Consider the following 23453-nt stretch of genomic DNA (forward strand, 5'->3'; position numbering starts at 1 on the left):
GCAACCCACCGAGTCAAACTAATGCTGCCCATATGAGTATGGGTGTGGGGGCCATCCACCAGAGCTTGGACAACCTACCTACTAGCAACCACATCCAGAAGGAAAGGACTCCCTTCCCCCCAGCAGCCATCAACTGCCAATAGCTCTTCAGCTAGGGATCAGGGCTGATCTAGGGGCTGGTGATGCTGAGCTCCTCCTGTTTGTCCTTGATCTTGTGCATGTAACCAAAGCTGCCCTAAGTTTGTGGATACAGCAGCATGTTATGACCAGAAGACAACATTTCATAGCACTACTCCCTATCCTCTAGCTCTTGCATTTCTGCCCCTCTTCTGTGATGTTCCTCATCCTATAACGTTACTTATAAGTCCTGTTTAGGGCCGTGCGTTCAACAGTCACCTATTATCAGCACCTTGAGTATTATAGACCTCTACATTGAGAACACCATTCATCTATGGGTATAAACATATCTAGATGGCAGTTTGGCAACATGTACATTTAGCAAAACAACAGAAATGTTTCCTCTAAGGAAGGCCTATGATCTCTCCATCCATGGACTTTTGATCAGGTTTACAGTACCAGGCATGAATTTCTTCCTGTGGAGCAGGCCTCAAATTCAATAAAAAAGTGGTGGGTTATACCCATGGTAGTCATGACAGTATTAGACCACGAGCACATCTTTCATGGCAGCTCGACATTGTAACATTCAGGGACCACTCTGTGTGGAAGAACCTTGATGTCTTCTCTCCCCAGTAGCCTGCATAGCAAAATCTGTTTTATTTTTCAGTTTTGAAGGTGAGAAATCTGAAGTTAAGGAACTAAAATTGTTGACAGGGCTTGTTCCTTTGCAGTTTCCAAGGAGAATATATTTTCTTGCTCCTTCCGGCTGTAGTGACCCAGCCCTTCTGCTGTGGTCCCAGGTCACATACTCTTCCTTTTGCTTCTCTTGTCACAGCACCTTCACTCTTACTCTGACCCTCAGGCCTCCTCCTGTAAAGATCCTTGTGATTATGTTGGGCTACAGGGAAAATGAAGGATTATCTTCCATCTCAGAAGTATTTATTTACTTACTGAGACAGGGTTTCGCTGTGTAGCCCTGACTGGCCTGAGACTCATGGGAAAATGAAGGATTATCTTCCATCTCAGAAGTATTTATTTACTTACTGAGACAGGGTTTCACTGTGTAGCCCTGACTGGCCTGAGACTCATGGAGATCCACTTGCCTCTGCCTCTTGACTGCTGGGATTAAAGGCGTACACCACCACACCCAGCCAACTTTTGGGGATTTTTAATTAAATTCCTAAAGTCACTTTAAAAAATATTTTATTATTTTTATATGTGTGAGTGTATTATCTGCATATATGTAAGTGCACCTGTATCATGCAGTGCCTGTGGGGGTCAGAAGAGGGCGTTGGATTCCCCTGGAACTGGAGTTACAGACAGTTGTTAACTGCCAAGTGAGTTGCTAGGAACTGAACCTGGGTCCTCTGCAAGAACAGCCAGTACTCTTAACCACTGAACCCTCTCTTCAGCCCCCTAAAGTCACTTACATTAGTCTATGTAAGGTATCATAATTACAGGTTTTGAGGCTTATGATATCAAATTGACATCACTGGGAAGAGTGGCCTATTAGTTCAGTTTTCCATAGCTGAGATAGGAAATAGTTGATTTGTTATTTAAAAATAGTTGGAGCTGGAGAGATGACTCAGCAGTTAAGAGCACTAGCTGCTCTTGCAGTGTACTTGGGTTCAATTCCCAGCACCCACATGGCAACTAACAACTGTCTGTAACTCTGACACCCTCTTCTGACCTCCAGGGGCATTGCATGACACTGGTGCATTTATAGTACATGCAGGCAATATACTTATACACATAAAGAAAATAAAAATAATAAATAAAATAGCTTCTCCAGTGATTAAGAGCATTGGCTGCTCTTGCAGAGGACCCAGGTTTGGTTCCCATGGCACCTAATAACTATTCATAACTCCAGTTCCAAGGGATCTGGTGCTCTTTTCTGGTCTCTATGGGCATTACATGCATAGGTACACTTACATACATGCAGGCAAAAGCCTCATACACATAAAATAAATAAATAATAAATTATTTAATAAGTTTCTCTTCTACCTCATTTCCTAAAGTGTCATTTCCTGAGTGGGAATTCAGAATTCTGGAGTAGGGTGATTTGCGTACTAGAACTCATTTTTTGTATGACTTTAATTTGGGATTGCAGAATCTGTATCAGGAGCCATGGGTCTCCTTGGGTTCTTTAAATGTTGTTTTAGGGAAGAACCTCCTGGATTTTGCCTGTATTGCTATGTTCTACAAGTTGGGATGGGTCCCGTCTTCTCTGTTCACAGACCTCTAGGGGTATGTTGGTATTCTCATCTCTGTTGTGTTCACCATTTTTATGATGCCTGTGCCCACAGTCTATTGGAAAGGGCATGTAGATAGATGGCCTCCTACTGCCCTGGAACTGCTTTCTTACCAACTAGCTCAAGCTATTATAGCCTGTTTATTACTCAACTCTAAAGACAGGTCTATATCTACTTCCTATCCTCCAAAATGTTATTAAAAGCAATTCTAGTTGGTGAATATTTTCCCAAATGTTCCTATTCTTTTTGTTTCTATGGCTGGCTTTGCCTTGTACATCTGTAATTTTATTTTACTCATTGTCATTTCTAAGAAGTATCCTAAATTAATTAGTGATCACTAAAAGCAGACTTTAAAAAATGTCATCTATATTTGCAGTATCCCTTTTCAGTTTTAATGGACTACAATTGACAGTTATATATATATAGTATATAATTTGATGTTTCATATATATAGACACACACATATATATTCTTTGTATTGTTAAGTAATCAACTAATTAGTACTTCCAACATCTTATGATTGTATATTTTTTCCTTTTCTTGTTGTGGAAAGAATATATAAGATCTACTGGCTTAGTAAATTTCAGGTATACAATACAGTATTGTTAAATAGAAGCATATTGATGCATATTAGGTTGTCAGAACTTAGTCACCTTTTATAATTTAAACCTTCTACCCTTTATCCAACATTTCCCTATATCCCTCCTCAACCCCCAGCTTCTGAGAACTACGATTTTATTCTCTGCTTTTATTAGTTGGATTACTTAATTTAAAAAAATACTTTATATTATTTTATTTTATTTTATGTTTATGAGTGTATTACCTGCATGCATGTAAGTGCACCCATGTCAGAAGGTCAGAAGAGGGTGTCAGATGTCTAATTCCTTAGAACTAGAGTTATGGATAGTTGTTAGCCACCATATGGTTGCTGGGAATCAAACCCAGGTCCTCTGCAACAGCAGCCAGTGCTCTTAACCACTTAGCCATCTCTCCAGCCCCTAGTTAGACAATTTCCGATTTCACACATAAGCAGCAAATCACTTTGTCTTTCCCTGTCCAGCTTGCTTCATGTAACATGATTATAGTGCCCTTCAGGTTCAGACATGATTTCTCCCTCCCTCCCTCCCTCCCTCCCTTTTTTTATTTTTGAGAACTTCATATATGAATATTGTCTATGCATTATTTCCATCCCTCCCAGTGTCCCACCAACTCCTCCCATCTCTGACCACCCCCCTCAATTTCCTGACCTCTTCTTTATTGTTACATATATGTAGGTAGATACATTTATAAATATACATGCATCCACATGCTTATGTGTGTGTGTGTAATATATTGAGTCCATTAAGTGGTGCTCATATGTACTTGGGTTTAGGGCTGTTAATTTGGGTTTCGGTAGCCTCTCAGGGAGGCTAGTCCCAGCAGAGAAATGATTCTCCCTCTGTCAGCATTCACTGATTGCCGGTAGCTCTTCATCTTGAAGTGAGACATTCTCCCTGTCCACCTTGGCATGTCACCTGGTTTTGTCATTATGCATACTTTTTAGACTACCATACTGTGGAGATTTCTTTGGTGTACTTCCCTATCATGTACAGAATACACTAATTAGCAGCAGGTGTCTTGTCCCTCTGGCACTTACATTCTTTCCTCTCTTTTGTGATGTTCCCTGAACCTTGAATGTAGAGGTTGCATTGTAGATGTGTGACTTAAGGTTGGGCACCTCACAGTCACTTGTTCCTTGCCTTTGACCAGTTGTGGAACTTTGTGAGAGTCCATCTATTGTAAAAAGAAGCTTCTTTGGTGAGTGAGTGGTAAGAAGTACACGTGTCTGTAAATATAAGGATAGGTATTTAGAATACAGTAAGAAATTACATTGGTCTGGGGAAATGATATACAAAGTAGGCTCTTCTCTATCGTCTATGACTTCTCCCACCATGTGTACTATGTTTACAGTACCATGGCCTTAAGTCATGACAGCTTTTTATTATCCCCAAGGGAAAAGTGCCACTGCTACATAAATAGAGAGGGTTTGCTGGGTTGGTCATTGTTGTAGTTTGTAGACTTTACAGCTAGGTAGGATCCTTGATTGGTTTTCTCCCTTGGCAATTTACATAGTCTCTTCTGGTATTATGAGAGATAGCTCAGGGACAAGGCTTCCTGGTTGGTTCTAGCTCAATTGCTCAAAGTCCTGAATCTGAAGTATGTCCTATTTTCAGCAACAGGGTCTTAACTTCAAGTTCTGGGAGGAAATCAAGGACTGTGACAATAGTCTGTATTATTTTGGGAATCTCTTGGACTACCCTGACCAACAAATCAAAAGGAAGTTTCCCATGCCTGGTGATTTTATTTATCTCTGCCCCTGTATAGCCTACCCTTTTTCCTCTGTGGATTAGTCAGGGTTCTCTAAAGAAACAGAACTGAGAGAGAGAGAGAGAGAGAGAGAGAGAGAGAGAGAGAGAGAGGGGGGAGGGGCAGAGAATGAGAATGGATTAGCTTACAGGATAGAATCCAAGTAGTCCAACAATGGCTACACCAAACTGGAGAGGCTAAGAATCTGGTAGTTGCTCAGTCCATGAGACTGGGTGTCTCAAAAATCTCAATCTGGCCCTGAAGGCCTGAAGGATTCCTGGAGGTCTGCTAGTCTTCAGTCTACACTGGAATCCGAAGAAGTTGGTCACAGCAGCAAGCGGAACTCACCAGTGAGAGAGAAGACAGGCGACAAAAAGCAAAAGCTCCCCTCTGCTATGGCCTTTTATGTGGGCTGCCATCAGAAAGTAACACCCACATTTAGGGTGGGGCTTCCAGCTTCAAATGATCCAGTCAAGAAGGTCTTTCTCATTTCAGTGAATCCTAGATCCAGTCAAATTGACACTCAAGATTAGATATCACACTCCCCAATTAAAGTACCCCCAGTTTTTCCTATTTGCCCCTTGATATCTCCTGTTTCCCATTATCCCCCACCCCCTCTAACTCTTTCTTCCCCTTTTCTTCCTTGGTTCCTTTCCATTTTGAAGTTATATCAATATATTTACTCTTATCCAAGGATTTGAGCTAATTTCTGAGGTGTTCTTCAATTGATGGGCATCTGGGTTGTTCTCATGTCCTGGCTATTATGAATAACTGCAGTGAGCATGGTCTCTTTGAGTCCTGTACATTTCCTTTGAATATATATAAGACATGAGATTACTGGATCATCAGGCTCTAGTTTTTGGTATCTCATTATGAGTTTAATTTTCATTTATTATGGTGTGTATGTGTGTGCGTATGTACACACACATGCCACAATGCATGTGTGGAGGTCAGAGGACAACTTTCAAGAGTTGGTTCTCTCCTACCATGGGATCTAAGGATTAAATTTACACGATCAAGTTTTTGTCACAAGTACACACTAAACAGTCTGCCAGCCTTCATTGTGATTGTAATTTGCGTTTCCATGATGAGTAGTGATGTTGAGCATCTATACCGCTTGACCAGTTTTTTTGTTTTTTTGTTTTTTTTTAGAAGAAGAAGCATTTCATTACAGCTTTAACATACTCATTAACAGTTTCCAGAAAAAAAAACGTACATCTCTTTCAAAAGTGGCTATAAAAACCCTATAAGACATAAAATTGAATGCATTTTTAACCTTTAAAAAAGACCTCCATTTCATTTTAATATATACTGCTTCTTACAGAAAGACTCGTTGTTTTTGCTCATAACACTGAGATATTGGCGCATGCATCTCTAATCTGTATGTATCTGATTGTTACTGGTCATAATCGGTTGCACTCAGATCCTTGGCACCTGTGTATGTCTATAAAGTCGCCAGGTAGATTTCAATGGTAATGTTTATCACCTCTACTAATTAACATGCCATAAATTTTTATACTTCCTCTTCAAATATGATCCATTTTTTAAAATTTGTTGATTTTGTGTGTGTGTGTGTGTGTGTGTGTGTGTGTATGTCACACAGAACATCCCAAACCACCTTATCCAACTGTACACCCGTGTGCTTGACCAGTTTTATGTCTTCATTTGGGAAATGTTGATTTGGGTTCTTGCACATTATTTTATCAAATTATTTGTGAGCTTTTGCTTTTGAATAGTATGAGTTCTTTGTATAATTTATTGGCCCCTTGACAAGTATAAGATTTACACAGTTTATTCTATTTTGTAGCCTTTACTTCTGCCAGTTGTTTCCTTGCTGTCCAGAAACTTCCCTTTCATTTTGAGCAATCCTGTTTGCTTTTGTTACCTGTGCTTTAGTGATTGTATAATCTAGTCTGTTTCAAGTAATAATTAATTATATGTGTTAAGATTTGCCTTTTGGATTCAATTTCTGTATAGTCACAGAAGATATAATTATAAATATTATATGTTACCAACCTTTAAAAATATATAATAACAAAAGTAAAAAGCCATGTTATCAAGATTATGTAAAACTTAAATCTGGACCGGTGAGGTGGCTCAACTGGTAAAGGCACTTGCCACCAAGATGGACAACCCTAGATTCCTAAGACCCAAATGGTTGAAGGAGAGAACTGACTCCCATAAGTTGTCTTCTGACCCCCACACCTTCTACACACATATTCATGTGCACATGTAAACACACATACACACACACAAATGTAATTTGAAACATATAGTGCAGTGCATAAGCCAGCTGAAAGTTATAAAGTCCTAATATACTCATTGTACAAAGTGAGGAATTAAGTGATACAGCCTTTTAAGTATTGGAAATAATTATTTTGTTGAAAGTAATAAAAGTAACCAATAAAAGAAAGCCATGATGCAGTTATATTTTGAAGACAGTCACAGAGATGTTTATAAGTTAAATATTTATGTTTCATGACAGTAAATCAATAAACAATGAGTAAATTAATAATTCACCAAGTAAAGGTTTATTGATGGTTTCCAACAGAATTAAAACCAAACAACTGAGAGTTAAATGTGTTTACTTCTGAGGAATGGATTGGAGATAGAAAATCATGAAAAACTTGTTTTCAACAAGAAATCTTTGCTTTTCTTTTATATATTTTTAATTTTCTTATTTTGATTTTATGTATATGGGTGTTTTGCCTGCATGCATACAAGTGCACCATGTGTGTACAGTGCCCATGTAGGTCAGAGAAGGATATCAGATCCCCTGGAACTGGAGTTACAGACAATTGATAATCACCATGTGGGTGTTAAGCACCAAACTCAGGTCTTCTGCAAGAACTTTTTAACCACTGCAAGTCCTTTTAACCACTGAGCCATCTCTCCTGCCTCTCTTTTGTGTATTTTTTAACTTAAAACATATTTGAGTGAAAAAAATCATAAATAAAACTTTTATGTATTCATTGGCCAAATATTTTTCTCTTCATATCTTTTCTGAGGTGGTCCTTGGAATTAGACAGGCTTGTGTATGTTGATTCATAATAAGTATTTTAAGAGAAATTTGGGAATTCTTAGCACTTCTAACTTGTATTTGATGTTTTGAAATGCAGCTTATCTTGTGTCCTGTGAAACACCTTTGGGATCATCATTTATTGTTATTTTATAAGAATGGCCAATAAATTAGTTATATTGTTGATATAATAAATATAGACATTTTTGGATTATGAAGATAAAAATGCATATTGTGTAGAGAAATTATCGGGATGAACAGTTAAGGAACATAGACAAACCTTATGTCTTCTCTACAGTGATGACCCAGATGCTTTATTAAAGATTGATGGTTTTTGAGATACCAAGTATAGTCCATGAGCATCATGTCACCAAGACAGAGTGCATTAGTAATCCTCATGGCACAGGTGGCTAAATCAGTAGTAAGTTGAAGATATAAAATCTGAGTTGAGGAAAGATTAGTAAGAATGCTCTAAGGAATAAGAACCACATGGAAAACTGAAACGTCAGTGGAGATTAGTAGAGGTGATTCAGACAAAACTTAATGATCTTTAACATCCTGTTGAAATGCAATTTCATGATGCAATAAAATTTGAGGAGAGAAGCAGAATTACAGACTTTAATAAGATGGCATTGTTTCAGAGAGATAATTTGGCAATATGGGAAATAACTCCACTGGAAATACGCAGCATGTGCTTTATTCACTAATGTTTAGATTTCTTTAGCATTTCTTCAGCATTGACTTGTTAGTTGAATCAGTTTTATAGATCTAGCTACAACTGTTTGTAAAATAAAGCAAAACTAATAATGGCCATTAAGATTTTAGTAAAAGATTTTTAAAAGTCCCCCAGTCACTTGATTCTAAACGTTTGTGCCAGATCTGTCTGAGAACCAGTGCAAGATATTACAGTTAGCTGAAGGGTGTAGGTGCCTGAAGCCAGCCAGACACCTGCTACGTACATTTATAAACCAAAACACAAACTTAGCCTCATCTTTTTAAGTATTCATTTGATGTTTTAATGGAAATGGTAACATATCATGTCTGCTATACAGATTTCAAGTAAACCTGTGAAGCTGCTTATAAAATTTGAAGCATATAGAATATATGTAAACACACATAAAATGTTTTTCTAAAACACAGAATTGAAGAGTATTATTTAGGTGATATGGTTTGTATTGTGCATATCATTTTAGCTAATAGTATCTACTTTGTTGCATACATTAAATTGTAATCATGCAGAATTGGGAAAATTATTTCCTTATGACATATAAAATTAGTGTCCACTCAAATTCAAAGCATTTCTTACAGAAAAAAACAACAAAAAAGACCGAAAAAAATAGACCTTTGCACAATTTCCTGCTAATAAAAGTAATATGTACTTTCTGATTTCTTTGATCACATTCTTAGTTAAGTTTCCACCTTCTTATTGACTGCTTTTTGGCTTTAGACCTGCATAGAATGAAAGTTAGGTCATAAATACACTTCTGTATCCATGACAACATGCATTTCTGTTTCAACACTTTGCAGGTAGTTATTCTCTTTTCTTTCACTTAGTTTTGCTGGGGGATAAAAGGCTCAATAAATGGTCTGAGAATAAATCCAGTCAGCTCAATACTGTAGGAATGTCAGAGGAAGGACTAGAACTTCAGCAGCTAGGCATGACTATGGACCATTAGTCACTGAGAATCAATTGATAGGCCAGAAATCAAATTAGGTCCATTAGAGGCACATTAATTCAGATTAAGAAGTCAGGGGGGAAAGTGACAATAGTCCAAGTAGCTAAAGCAAAAAATAAAAGGGATTTAGTACTGAGAGTCAAGAATCTAGTCATAGAAGCGATTGGGAGTGAACAGTAGTAACATTAAAGGCATTTCTTGGCTAGGAATTTTAGATCCCAGATCATGAAACAAGTAAGTGCCAGAGATTTAGGGAAACAGAAAGATTTTGTCAGGCGGGTGAGCCAGATCACACTATTCCTTAGTTTGTGGCTGTGATCCTGTTTGTAGGTAAGATGTTTTACAGCTTGAGTTTGAGAGGGATAAACCACAAGTGGATGGGTGATGGCAAGCTTGTGTTTGAAGTTAGATGGGAGAGAATGCATGAACGGAAGCTCTGAATCATTTAGGTTAACGGTATGGAAAATGATCTCATAGATTTTTCTGTCAGGTGACTTTGCTCTGTACACTGGGTTAGAACAACATGTATTGTAACTAGTAGTTTTGACAGGCATTGGAATTTTATTCACTATTGACTAAGGATAGTTAAGGTATTTATACATGGAGCTTTTTAATTGAATGATTTTAAAATTGTACATTGAATTGTACAGAACTTTTTTATTAGCAAAAATAACAATCAAAAATGTTTTTAATATTTAGTGAAAAAAATCAATATTAAAAAAGTGTTCCACTAATTAAAACCATTTTAATTTTTGTAGTTATTCAACTCTTAGTTACAGCATGTTCCCATTGGTTTTGAAAATCTATTTGTATCCATGATATTGATGTAGATAGCTTTTGTTCTTTAATTTTAAATGCAGTTAGAATTAGAAACAATGTGTCTGTATGTAAATATTTTAATATCTAGGATGCATAACTTTACATCAATTGTATAATTGTCTAGATTTACCAAATCTAAGAATACAATATTGAAAAGATTTTAATATACCTAGTAAGAGGAATCCTTAAAAAATAATAGTTGAAGGGCTGGAGAAATGGCTCAGATTAAGAGTACTTGCTGCTCCTTCAAAGGACCAGGTTGGTTCCCAGCATTTACATGACAGCTCACAACCAGCCATCACTCCAGTTCTAAGGGATCTGATGCCCTCTTCTGGCCTCCACAGGCATTGCACACATATGGTGCACTTGCACACATGCAGGCAAAACATTTATACACATCAAATAAAAAATATTTTAAAATTTAAAGTGTTGGTAGATTGGGGTGTTGGAAAGATGGCTCAGTAGTTAAGTTCTTTTGCAGCGAACCCAGGTTTAGTTCCCAGAGTCCACATGGTGGCTAATAATTGTATCTTCAGTTACAGGGGATCTGATACCTTCTTCTGGCCTCTGTGGCATTTCATGACACAGGTGCTTTTGCATACATGCAAGGAAAACACTCAAATACATTAAATAATAAAGAAAGAAAGAAAGAAAGAAAGAAAGAAAGAAAGAAAGAAAGAAAGAAAGAAAGAAAAATTTAAATGATAAGTTCCATCTCTAAATTAGCTTAAAAACCCATATTTTATATTAAGTCATCATTTTGATGTGTGATCATGTCATGCATTATATTATAATTCCTATGTCTACATTCTAGGTTTTATTATAAAAGTATATGCACCTTTTGAATATATGCTTGAATATATTTAAGACAAACCTTTTATTGTTAACTCTTATAAGAGCTGAGCTAAAAATAAAACACACAAAACCATGTTAATACAATTTAAAGTTATTTTAAAGTGAAAGTCTAAGTAATTAAAGCTTGGATACTTTATTAAACCCAGTGACAAATATTACCCAGAATTTAGTCACTGCATTTTTTCTAGTTATTTGCATTGACTTTGACCACTTAATTTCTTTTTATATTGAGTGAATCCATTTTAGGAATAAGGAAGCAAATTCAGCAAGTTACAAAACTGTATAATGAAATTCAGATTATTGAACTAATTTACTGCTTCACAGTTCCGTGGGGTTGAGGTGCTAATGTAAATGTTGCCCCAGATGTTTCACAGGTGTGGTGGGTTAAGAGCATGGTAAGCCCTAAGATAGTGTAGGGATACAGACACATGAAAGAGCTCAGGGAGTTCCACCTGCTGACGGAAGTTGCATGTTTGGTAAGGTTGGTCACTGGAGGAGGTTCCACTGTGCTACAGAGATGCGCTGCCCCATGCTTCCACGGCACTAGAGTGCAATTCCTTTAGTCTGGACATTTATCTTATGCCTCAAGTTTCCTAGAAATAGGATCTACCAAGAATTATGTTATTTGTAAAGCTAGTAAAAGAACTGGTACTTAAAAACACTGAAGTAAATATTCAGATAGTAAGATCTTTCCTTTAGATGAGATTAACCTCTGTTTTCTGCTGCAGTTAATTTACAATTCTTAAAATACAATCTTGATTTTTCCATGATGCTGACTTAAACCTTCTTCTGTGTAAGCTTCTGCTATATTTAAATAATTAGTGCAAAAATGCACACATTGCACAAAACTGCTTATAGTGGGGAGAGGCTGGCAGTTCTGACCAAGGACGCCAGTGGCTAATGCAGCTTTCGTAGTTAGCAGGACTGGTTCAGTTTTAAAAATGTACTTCTGTATGTCAGAGTGTTCTAAATTTTCTATTTAGTTGATTTATGACTATCATATTATTGGTAATACATAATTGGTGTTTTCCTGATCATGTTGTAATGTGTAGGCTGGTATGACCTCTTGCAGACAGTGTTTAGATAGAGGAGTAAATACTAAACTAGCAGAAGACCTAGGTCAAAGCTCTGCCTTTCTGGAAATGGGAGATGGAGCAAGTGAAGAAAGTGGTGGAAATCTGCTTTCCAGTCACCACAGGTATTATCAGTCCAGAAGATTCTATTTACAGCAGATTAAAAGTAGAAAGCATGCTGCCCTAAGAATCTGAATACCTGGTTTCTTGCCCAGACTTTTCTGTGGCTTTTCTTGCATTCTTTAATGTTTCTCTTTCCTGCCATTATCCATTGCCTGTCTTTTCTGTGGCACATGGGAGGAGACTTCTAAAGCTTTAGTCCTGCAAAACTACTATAGAAACAGGAATTTTTATTCAAGAACTCATAGCAAAAAGTTACCTCAGCTGTAAAATAATTTTTAACTTGACTTAGTTTGAAGTCATTTATTTAAAAATGTATTTCATGTGGTGGGTTATAAGTGTGTGGCAAAATGTTTTTTATTTTTCCTTCTTAGTTGAATTAGTTTTTAAATGATAAGCATACAATATACGGTTGTGTGTATGATATAAACTCAATCTGTGAAATAACTTGACATGGTAAATCTACCCAAATATGCTTTTCTTGCTATATTTTCCTAATATATAATAGTGCTGATTTTTAATTTTTTACTTTTATTTCATATGTATGAATGTTATGCCTGCATGTAGGTAAGTGCACCCGTGTTGTGCAATGCCAGCGGAAGACAGAAGAGGCTGTCGGATACCCTTGTACTGGAGTTACAGACAGTTGTTAGCTGCCATGTGGGTGCTGGGATTTGAACTGGCTCTTCTGCAAGAACAGTCAGTGTTCTTAATTGCTGAGCCATTTCTCCAGCCCCAATAGGCTGATTTTTAAAATGTGTGTCCTGTCTTTTGAGGCCTGAACTTCCACTGTCAAAATATAAATGCTATATATTTAATAACAACTCGAAATTTTTTTCAATATTTTTTCATTAAAAACCACATTTTATTTGATGGAGTGCAAGTTCTAGTGAACAGCCTTTAAGTTCTATCTCCTGTAACTAATAATCTTAATGTAAAGGGAGATCAATATGCAAATAAATATAAGGGAAATACTATCTATATCCAAAAATATACTAGTAATAATGATAAATAATGGTACTTAATGTATTCTAGGATTTTGTTCTCATAAAAATATCTTAAAAATAACCATGAGTCTTTCGTGTCCCTTTTCTTCCATAAGCTGCTAGCTGGTCTCATTAGAGGATATTTCCCAATGTTTTCACTTGACAAAGTTCCCAGTGAACTTTTAGGTATGTATAACTGAGGTCAAATTTTGGATGCCTTATGTAAATGTGCATTACAATGGGTAATATATAGTAATAAAGGAAAATAAAAGTAGCAAGGGGGATTTAATATATAGACTGCATAAAATAACAGCAATTATTTTTTTCAAAAGGTCTTACAGGTTTATATGTTAGGCTGCGAAATATTGACCCAAATCTTCGAAACCCTACACATAGATTATTGTACAGTGATGATTGTGCTTATAATAATGATCTTCAATTGACTTCATGACCCTGGAGTGTTTTCAGAATGTTTAAACTAAGAATAAAGTGGTACTAATTATGTGACACTTTGCCCTCCTTATGACAGCGTGCTCACAGTAATATTGTCATACAACACTGCGATGATGAGTTACTTCATTCATGTGTAAGACATACCACACAACTGCACTCGTCCTTCCTTGTCAGGTAAAAGGGAAGACCAAGGACATGAAAGGCAAAATCATCTAAACAAAATCCTCAAAGGTGCTTGAACTACAGGGATAAAACTCTGACTTTTTAATGCAGGATGTAACCAGCCATGAAATCGCATAATCACTTTATCAAATCTTAACTAGTCATTGAGATTTCATCCCTACATGGTATTTAGGTCCCTGAAAAGTTGAAGATGTAGAAAGTATTTTAATGCAGTTTCCTGTATCCCGTAGAGGCTGGTAGACACACCTCTGCTCTGCCCTTCCATAATTTCTATAAGAAACATGTGTGCCAGCCATGGCAGCCCATGCCTTTAATTCTAGCACTCCAGAGGCAGAGGCATCTGTGAGATCTCTTTGTGAGATGGAGGCCAGCCTAGTCTACATAGCAAGTTCCAGGCTAGCTGGGGGCTACAGGTAGACCCTGTCTCAAAAAAAAAAAAAAACAAAATTAAAAAAAATAAGAAAGAAACATGGGTGAGTTTGAGTTCTGTGACACTGTGCTCTCAGGAGCCTGAAGGAAGCACTTATAATACCTGATTGAATGGTCTCTGCAGTCATACTGTGCTGCTCACACAGTCTAACCATGTAATTCTAACCAGCCATAGAATGGCAAGGAAGGTTGGGTAATGTCAGCCCATCTGTCTTTTTTTGGGGGGGGGGGTTCTTATGAGGGGTAAATCAAGAGCCTGGAGTGCTTTTCTCAAAACCCAAACCCAAGTAGCTCCCTTTGAGAATTCTCCCTCCTTGATATATCTTGTTTGTAAACAAGAGCACCATTCCTCAGAAATGAAACTGAAGGTACATTAATATAGATGGCCCAACTCCTTAAATATGATTCAGTGAGTTAATCATGTTCCAATGGACATCACAGGGAGACAGAGCAATGACTGGCTTAGTGCACCAGAGATCTTTGAATTACCTAAGTATGAAAAATCTGGAAAGATGTAGAACAAGACTCACCATTGTATGAACACTTCTCCATCATACTCTTCTAAACTCCTGAGCCTGTCTTTGCACTGTTATCTCTATTTTTAATCCATGCTACTACACTCATCGGTGGGGATCAATACATACCAACTACACAGCTTCACGACAGAGCTGATTAGTATTGGGTCACTGCATTAACTCTGGCAGAAACAAACTGAAAGTCTATTGTTATTTCAGATACTTTTTTTTAAGGAAATGAAAGCAGTGCTTTCTTATAAGGTTAAATCATCTTTTGTGCTAATGTTCCTATGAGAGTTGTTTACAAAGAAGAAAACTATTGTAGTCCACATGATTTTTATAAAATTATGTTAGAAGACAAGAACACTGTGAGTTAAGATAATGATTTTGTTTAAATTTTAACCTTGAATCCAAATGTGTGTTTATTGTGCCCAGCATAATAAAGTACGGACTCATTTAGATCAGTTTTTTATGATTGAAACTAAATTTAGTTGTTTCAGTATCTATAAAGATAGAGAGATGGTGCAGCTATTAAGAGCACTGGCTGCTATTGTAGAGGACCCAGGTTCAGTTCCTAGCATCCATATGGCAACGAAGAATTGTCTATAGCTCCAGTTCCAGGGGATTCGCTGCCCTCTTCTGACCTCAGGCTCTGTACACATGTACACATGTGTACACACACAGGCAAAACACTCATGCACATAAAAACAAGTAAATAAAATGCTGTTTATAAGTTAAGTTTAATACTAGAACTGTTAGTGTGTTCTGAAGAAAACATTTAAATTAGCTTTATTACATACTGATCAAAAGTAAAGAATATAGAAGCAGTGTGATACTCAGACATAACTGAAACTGAGAATTCTCTAGAAAATATTCACAATAAAAAGAAAAACGATCATAAAATGTCTGCGTCTCCATATTAAATAAAAATATAGCATATTAAAATAATCGTTATAGCCAGGCGTGGTGATGCATGTGTTTAATCTCAGCACACGGGAGGTAGGAGCAGATGGATCTCTGTGAGATCAAGGCCAGCCTGTCCTACATAACAAGCCAGGCTGCACTTGTGGGACTGCAGGGAGACCCTGTCTCAAAAAGACTAAAATAATCATTATATCAAATTTAAGATACTCATTTTTATAATAATTTTCATTGATTTATGAGTTTAAAATTTTTGTGTCTTTAAAATTATTTTCCCTTGTCCCTGATATGTGTGAGGAATGATTGTTTTATAGATGATAGATAGATAGATAGATAGATGATAGATAGATAGATAGAAAATATAAATACTAGTGCATACAACAAAATAACACCACGAACTGCCAAATCAAGTAAAGAATTAAAACAGTAGTAAATTCCTTACCTACTCGTATGACCCTTCCTTTATTGCATTACCAGCTTCCTGTCCCAGAGGTAACTATTATTCTTAATTGTTTGTTGATAAACAACAGTTTACTAATATAACTTTATCATACATGTACTCTCTGATCAGAACTTTTAATAATATCTGCTTGTTTTTGAACCTCACAAAAATACTCGCATACCAGATTTTCACTTTTTGTTCAGTATTTTAAAAAAATCATCCATTGCCTTGTGTGTAATTCTGGTTAGTTCATTTTGCTTGATATAATATCTTGTGAATTGAAAAGTAGCCAATTAATTGTGATGAACATTTGGACATAATTAGTTATGTGGTTTAAAAACTGCTGCTGTACACCCTTGGCCCTTTTCTTGATGCACATGTACAAGAGAATAGCCTATGAAAATGTTCCTATTTATACATACTGCCAAATGAATTTACAACGAAATTTTAGGAATGTGTAGTCAAGTTAGTAGTAGGTTAATGTAGCCATTGAAATACACATTTTGGTATTGCCAGACTTGTAATCTGTAAATACAATCATTATAAAATGCTATCAAAATGACCTTAATTTCTGATGGCTAATGACACTGGGAAGCTCTTCATAAGCTTGCTATTAGAATTTTGCTCATTTTTCTGTTGAGTTCTTTTTCTTTATGTTTCTTTACTTTAGAAACTCTGTATGCTGTTCATTTGTTAATTATGGGTATTCCATTTCCCTTTCCCATTTGGGATGTTTTTCACAACTTTTTTGTCTTTTGATAAATATTTTTTTACAGATTCCAGTGGAATTTATTTATTATTTATTTATTATTTTTGAGACAGCACTTCACTATGTAGCCCAGATTAGCTTCAAATTCATGATCTTCCTGCTTCTACCCTGAGTGCTGAGATTACAGTCGTGTTACTGCACATCCAACTTGGAAACATTTTTTTTTATTATCTAAAAGTCTTATTTCAATTGTCAGTATTTCGAGAAAAGACTGTTCTTGTAATTTTTGCATGTGTATGATGCATATACGTGTGTGTGCTCGCATGTGTGTGGGTACACACACAATGTATATGTGTGCACGAATGTGTAGAGGCCAGGGGCTGATGTCAGATGTCTTCTGCAATGCTCTAACCCCATATACTGAGGCAGGGTCTCTCATTCGAACCCAGAGCTTGGTAATTCAACTAGCCTAGCTACCTATCCTTCTCCAGAGATCCCGTGTCCAACTGAGCACTGAGATTACAGGCAAGCTGCTGACCCCCCTCCTATCATCATTTATATAGGTTCTGGGAATCCAAACACTGGTCCTCATGCTTGTGTGGCAAGCATTTTACTCACCAAGCCATCTCCGCAGCCCTATTTCTTGTATTTTTAAAGATAAATATTATCAAATTATTATATTGCACATACTTCATTGAAATATTTAAAATTTATAATAGCCTTTTTGTTGTTTGTTTTTACTCTTTCTTCTTTTATTATTTTTTATGGGGCTTTTGGCTACTCTAACATTCCCCCCTCTGAAGAGACCCTGGAGTCTATGATAGACCCTGGAGTGTTTTCAGAATGTTTAAACTAAGAATAAAGTGGTACTAATTATGTGACACTTTGCCCTCCTTATGACAGCGTGCTCACAGTGATATTGTCATACAACACTGCGATGATGAGTTACTTCATTCATGTGTAAGACATACCACACAACTGCACTCGTCCTTCCTTGTCAGGTAAAAGGGAAGACCAAGGACATGAAAGGCAAAATCATCTAAACAAAATCCTCAAAGGTGCTTGAACTACAAGGGATAAAACTCTGACTTTTTAATGCAGGATGTAACCAGCCATGAAATCGCATAATCACTTTATCAAATCTTAACTAGTCATTGAGATTTCATCCCTACATGGTATTTAGGTCCCTGAAAAGTTGAAGATGTAGAAAGTATTTTAATGCAGTTTCCTGTATCCCGTAGAGGCTGGTAGACACACCTCTGCTCTGCCCTTCCATAATTTCTATAAGAAACATGTGTGCCAGCCATGGCAGCCCATGCCTTTAATTCTAGCACTCCAGAGGCAGAGGCATCTGTGAGATCTCTTTGTGAGATGGAGGCCAGCCTAGTCTACATAGCAAGTTCCAGGCTAGCTGGGGGCTACAGGTAGACCCTGTCTCAAAAAAAAAAAAAAAAACAAAGCAAAATGTTCATAAAACATAAGAGTGTGTAGGTTCTTTGCAAATACTCCATTGGGCCTAGATAATCTCTTTGGGCACAAGACCCAGGTTCCAATTCCAGCATCCACATGGCAGCTAACAACTGTCCATAACTCCAGTCCCAGGAGATCTGACACCCTCTTCTGTCCTCCGCAGGCATTGTAAGACAGGGATTCACTTATATGCAGGCAATACATGCTGGGGGGGCGGGGTTCTTATGAGGGGTAAATCAAGAGCTAACTGCCTAGCCAATTCCTACCTCCTATTCTTATCACACCATCCTCTGAAGAGGTTACCCTCTGCTCATAGGACGCAGACCACTTTGGCTTCTTCCATGCTGAACAGGGACGCAGGGTGAGGCAACTGGAGTTACCCCTTCAGTGGGTCTATCTAAAAGACTGGTAAATGTTCTTAATCATATTGTAGCCTAATTTGTTAGTCTTTTCAAATCATGTCCTTTGGGCCATGTTTAAAAATCCTTCCTTACCTTGAAGTCATTAAAGCCATCCTCTTTTCCACATTTGATCACTACTGTGATTTTTTTTTTAAAATAACAGCTTGAGATATAGTTGCCATAATTTACAACTCACCTATTTACAATGTTCAGTTCAGTGGTTTTCAGTACAAAATAGTTCACCCCTATGCATGGGCAACTGAAGCCAGGAGGCCTAAACCCTGTGTATTTCAAGTCTTTGTCCTGTACATTTATATCTATGATAAAGTTTACTGTATAAATGGATACAACAAAAGATTCGCAGCAATAATTTATAGGATACAGCAATGGTAGTATTATATTGGAATAAAAAGTTATTTAAAACTTAAGAATGACAGTAACCCAGCATAGAACTGGGAAAATGAACAGCAGACCCCAATCTTATCTAAAGGAATATTGACAACTGATTGCTGCTAGATGAGGAACAGCTGACCCTCCTAAAACAAAGACCTCTAGATAGGCTGACTAGATTCACCAGAAGGGCAAGTAGTGGGGAATGGGTGGGGGTGCCAACAACACAGCAAACAGCAGCAGGGATAGCAGAGTATAAGGGCTCAAGTGGAGGGTGGGAGGCTATGGGAGGGTGCCATCTGAGAAGTGGGTATATAGTCAAATAAGATGGTTTGGGATGTTCTGTGTGATACACACACACACACACACACAAATCAAAATTTTTAAAATGTATTATATTTGAGGAGGAAGCATGGAAATTTACGTCATGCTAATTAGTAGAGGTGATAAACATTACCATTGAAATCTACCAATGACTTTATAGACATACACAGGCGCCAAGGATCCAACTGCAACCAATTACAACTAGTAATAATCAGATACATACAGATTAGAGACTCATGCACCAACATCTTGGTGTTAATAACAAAAACAATGATTCTTTAGGAACAATATATTCTAAAATGAAATGGAGATCTTTTTTAAAGGTTAAAAACTCATTCAATTTTATGTCTTACAGGACTTATACTGAGTTCAATATTGTATAACTGTATTAACTCAACTGTGAACCTAGAAACTTGTGTCCAGTTGTGGAAGAGATGTACTCTTGCTCTGGAGTGTGTTACTGAATATGTTAAAGCTGTAAGGAAATGCTTCTTCTAATCATGTCATTAAAAATTTTAAAAATAATGATTTAAAAAACCTTAAGAATTATTTCTGAAATTTTCTGCTTCATATTTTCAGATCATGGTTGGCCATAAAACTGTGGCAAGCAAAACTGGATGGTGGGAGACTGCTGTCCAAACTGAGCAGGTCTACCTGTACCACAGTCAGTGTTAGAAATTTTGGTTGCTAAGGATAATGCTATGATCATTCATGTACAAGTATTACATAGATACATCTTTTATTTCTTTTTAATATAGACATAGGAATAGAGAGAATTTTAATTGGCATATATTCATTGTATTGGTTACAAAAGGACATTTTCATACAAGTATATAATGTAAATTTTGTGCATACTCCTTCCACAACCTCCTAACCTCCCTTTCCATTCCTCCCTTCTCCCATTAGTCCCCTTCATTCCCTAGACAGTGTGATTCTACTTTCATGCTGTCTATGCACACAAGATTTTGTATTTATATAAAACCTATGTCACAAGTTAGAGAAAACATGAAATGTTTGTCTTTCTGAGACTTTGTTACTTCACTTAATCTGATTATCTTTTTGCATCCATGTTCCTGTTTATAACATGATTTTATTCTTCTTTATAGCTGAATGAAATATCATTGTGTATATAATCCACATTTTATTCATCCATTCCTCTGTTGACCAGTACCTTAGCTCATTCTGTAACTAAGCTATAATGAGTAGTACTACTATAAACATTGGTGTGCAAGTGATTCGATGATTGTTGGCTTAGAGTTCTTTAGGTGAAACCCAGCAATGGTATAACAGTCATATTAACTTTTTGAGGAGCTTCCGGTGGTTGCACTAATTTACTTTCCCACCAGCAGGGCATGAGGGTTCCCTTTTGTCCACATACTTATCCACACTTACTTGTAAGATGGAATCTCAGTGTAGCAGTGATTTGCACTTCTATGATGGCCAATGAGAATGAACTTTTTCATCTCTTTATTGACCATTTACACTTCATCTTTTGATATTTGTCTCCTCATTTCATTAGCCCACTTATTGATTTGGGTTGTTCCATTTGTTGTTACTTAGTTTTCTGAGTTCTTTGTGTAGTCTAGATAGTAATCCTCTCTCAGATGTGCAGTTAGCAAAAATTCAAGAGAATTGATTTTTGTCTCTTTTCTAAGATATGGATCTGCTTTCATTTTTTCTTACATGGATAACTTGAGTAGTTTTCCACACCCCACCATACTGTTAGCCACTCTGTCCAATATGAGTGGGCTTCTAGACTCTTAGCTCTATTGCATTGGTCAGTTTTTTTCTATTTTCTCTTCTAATGCTGTACTCAGTCAGTTATTGAAACATCATTAGGTCCAGGGGTATAATAGGGAGTATCACACTTTTATTGGTTGGTTGGGCACCAGTATTTTTGTTTTCCTCTCTTGGCAAGGAGGGGAGGTGTTTTGGTTTTTTTATTGTCAGGTGGAACTTCAAACCTTATAGGTGCTCTGCCACTGAACTACATCCCCAGGTGTTGTGTTCTGTTTGAGATATGGTCTTACTATGTAGTCTTGGCTGGCCTGAACTCTTTTAATAGACCAGGCTGTCCTCCAACTCATAGAGATCCGCCGGTCCCTGCCTACCACATGCTGATATTAAAGACATGTGCCATCACACCTAGCTTATCTCTGGGTTTTTGAAGCAGGGTCTTGTTATGTAGCTCAGACTAGACTTGGCTGGGATTATAGGCATGTCCCAAAGTACCCAGCATCCCTGCCTTTTTGAGATAGGGTTTCTCTATATCTCAGGCTATCCTCAGATTCATGACCATCCTGCCTCCTACTAAAAATGTTTTGTCACTTTCTTGAAGCTCTTCTTTATATTTTAATTGGACTTCTGTTGATGCTGAAGATCAATCTGGAGTCAACTGATAGAGACTTTCCATCACCAAGATGTTACTCTGTTATTTAGATCTTATTTAATGCCTTTCAAAGGTGCTTATGTTTTTAAAAATAATTTATTGAGAATTTTATATAAGGTGTTTTGATCAAATCCATGCCCACTCCCTCCACCACCAACTCCTCCCACATCTCCTCATCACTTTTTCTGATGACCTCGTGTACTCTTTCTTCTTTTTTTTTTAAATGGGGCTTTTTGCTACTCTAACATTCCCTCCTCTGAAGAGGTAACCCTAAAATCTCTTAAGGATTAGATAAGAGCTCCCAAATACTTTTGACATCTTTGGCCATTGGAATGGAGTATGTTGCTAAGAGGCCCAAGGACATTTTGACTTGTAGCCAAGAAACTGGCTGCTTTTCTTTGGGGTCTTTTTACCCTAACTGCCTAGACAATTCCTACCTCCTATTCTTATCACACCATCCTCTGAAGAGGCTACCCAAATTGCGGATAGGGAATCGAGATGCAGACCGCTCTGGCCTCTTCCATGCAGAACAGGGATGCAGGGTGAGGCAATGGGAGTACCCCTTCAGTGGGTCTATCTAAAAGACTCCCAAATTGCATAACTCTTATCTCTAAGGGGAAAAGAAAGTCCTTGAATGGTGAATAGGAGATGTGAAGGAGAAGTAAAGGCAAGAGTAATTAGCATTACAAGTTCCAGACAGGGAACTAGAAAAAAGTCAGAACAAGGCAAATTTCAAATGTTCATATGAGAGTCCATTGGAATTTCCTGATGAGAGCTTCCAAAAGCATCCCTCTATTGGGTTCCTCCTCATTTTTCTTTTGTCTGCCAAGGCTGGACTCTAGAGTAATGGATTCAGGATTTGCTTTCAGGCACTTTGATAACTTTTGGAGTGGTTAGAATCAATGTCAGTTCCCTCTCAAAGGCACCACATGGAGGCAGGATCCAAGTGCTTTCAGGCAGTTCCCTGAATTCTCAGCCCCTATATCAGGGGGAGGCTGGAACAGGCACTCTCTGGTAGTCCGCTAAAATCTCCAGGTGCTTATGCTTTGAGAGTTGTATAAGCCTTTTGATGTTTTTATTTCTCTGTATTTTTATTAAATTTAATATTTTTGTTATACTGGGTTATAAAAAGCCATTTTCACATAAGTCTGTCATGTACTGAGTGTATTTCCCCACATTCCCACTAGTCTGCCTTTTCTTCATTTCCCCTGCCATTGGTCACTCTTGCTTCCCTAAACAGTTTTGCTTCTGCTTTCATGTCATATACATGCATACTTTATGTATCTGTAAAAATTCTAGGACCCACAGACGAGATACATGTACCATTTATCTTCTGAAACTGGCTTAATTCAGCTAATATATTTCCAGTTGTATGCACTTTCCCTGTAACCTACCTAACTTCATTGTTCTTTCTGGCTGAAAAAATTGCCACAGTCTGTATATGCCACGTTTTATCTCTCCTTCAGTTGTTTAACATCTAGGCGAGTATGTAGCACAGGTAACTCTGTGATATGTTGACATGGAATCTTTTGGGTAAATACCCAGGAGTGATATAGCTGGGTCA

The 23453-nt window shown here is 37.2% G+C and overlaps 1 protein-coding gene across 14 annotated transcripts in view; it reads left to right on the forward strand.

Annotated features, from left to right (window-relative positions):
• Cep112 (centrosomal protein 112) overlaps positions 1-23453 on the forward strand; it is a 576146-nt gene that overhangs the window by 330606 nt on the left and 222087 nt on the right. The gene's annotated exons all lie outside the window — the stretch shown is intronic.

This window comes from Nannospalax galili, unplaced genomic scaffold (assembly GCF_000622305.1).
Source record: "Nannospalax galili isolate Female #2095 unplaced genomic scaffold, S.galili_v1.0 scaffold781, whole genome shotgun sequence".
Lineage (NCBI taxonomy): Eukaryota > Metazoa > Chordata > Mammalia > Rodentia > Spalacidae > Nannospalax > Nannospalax galili.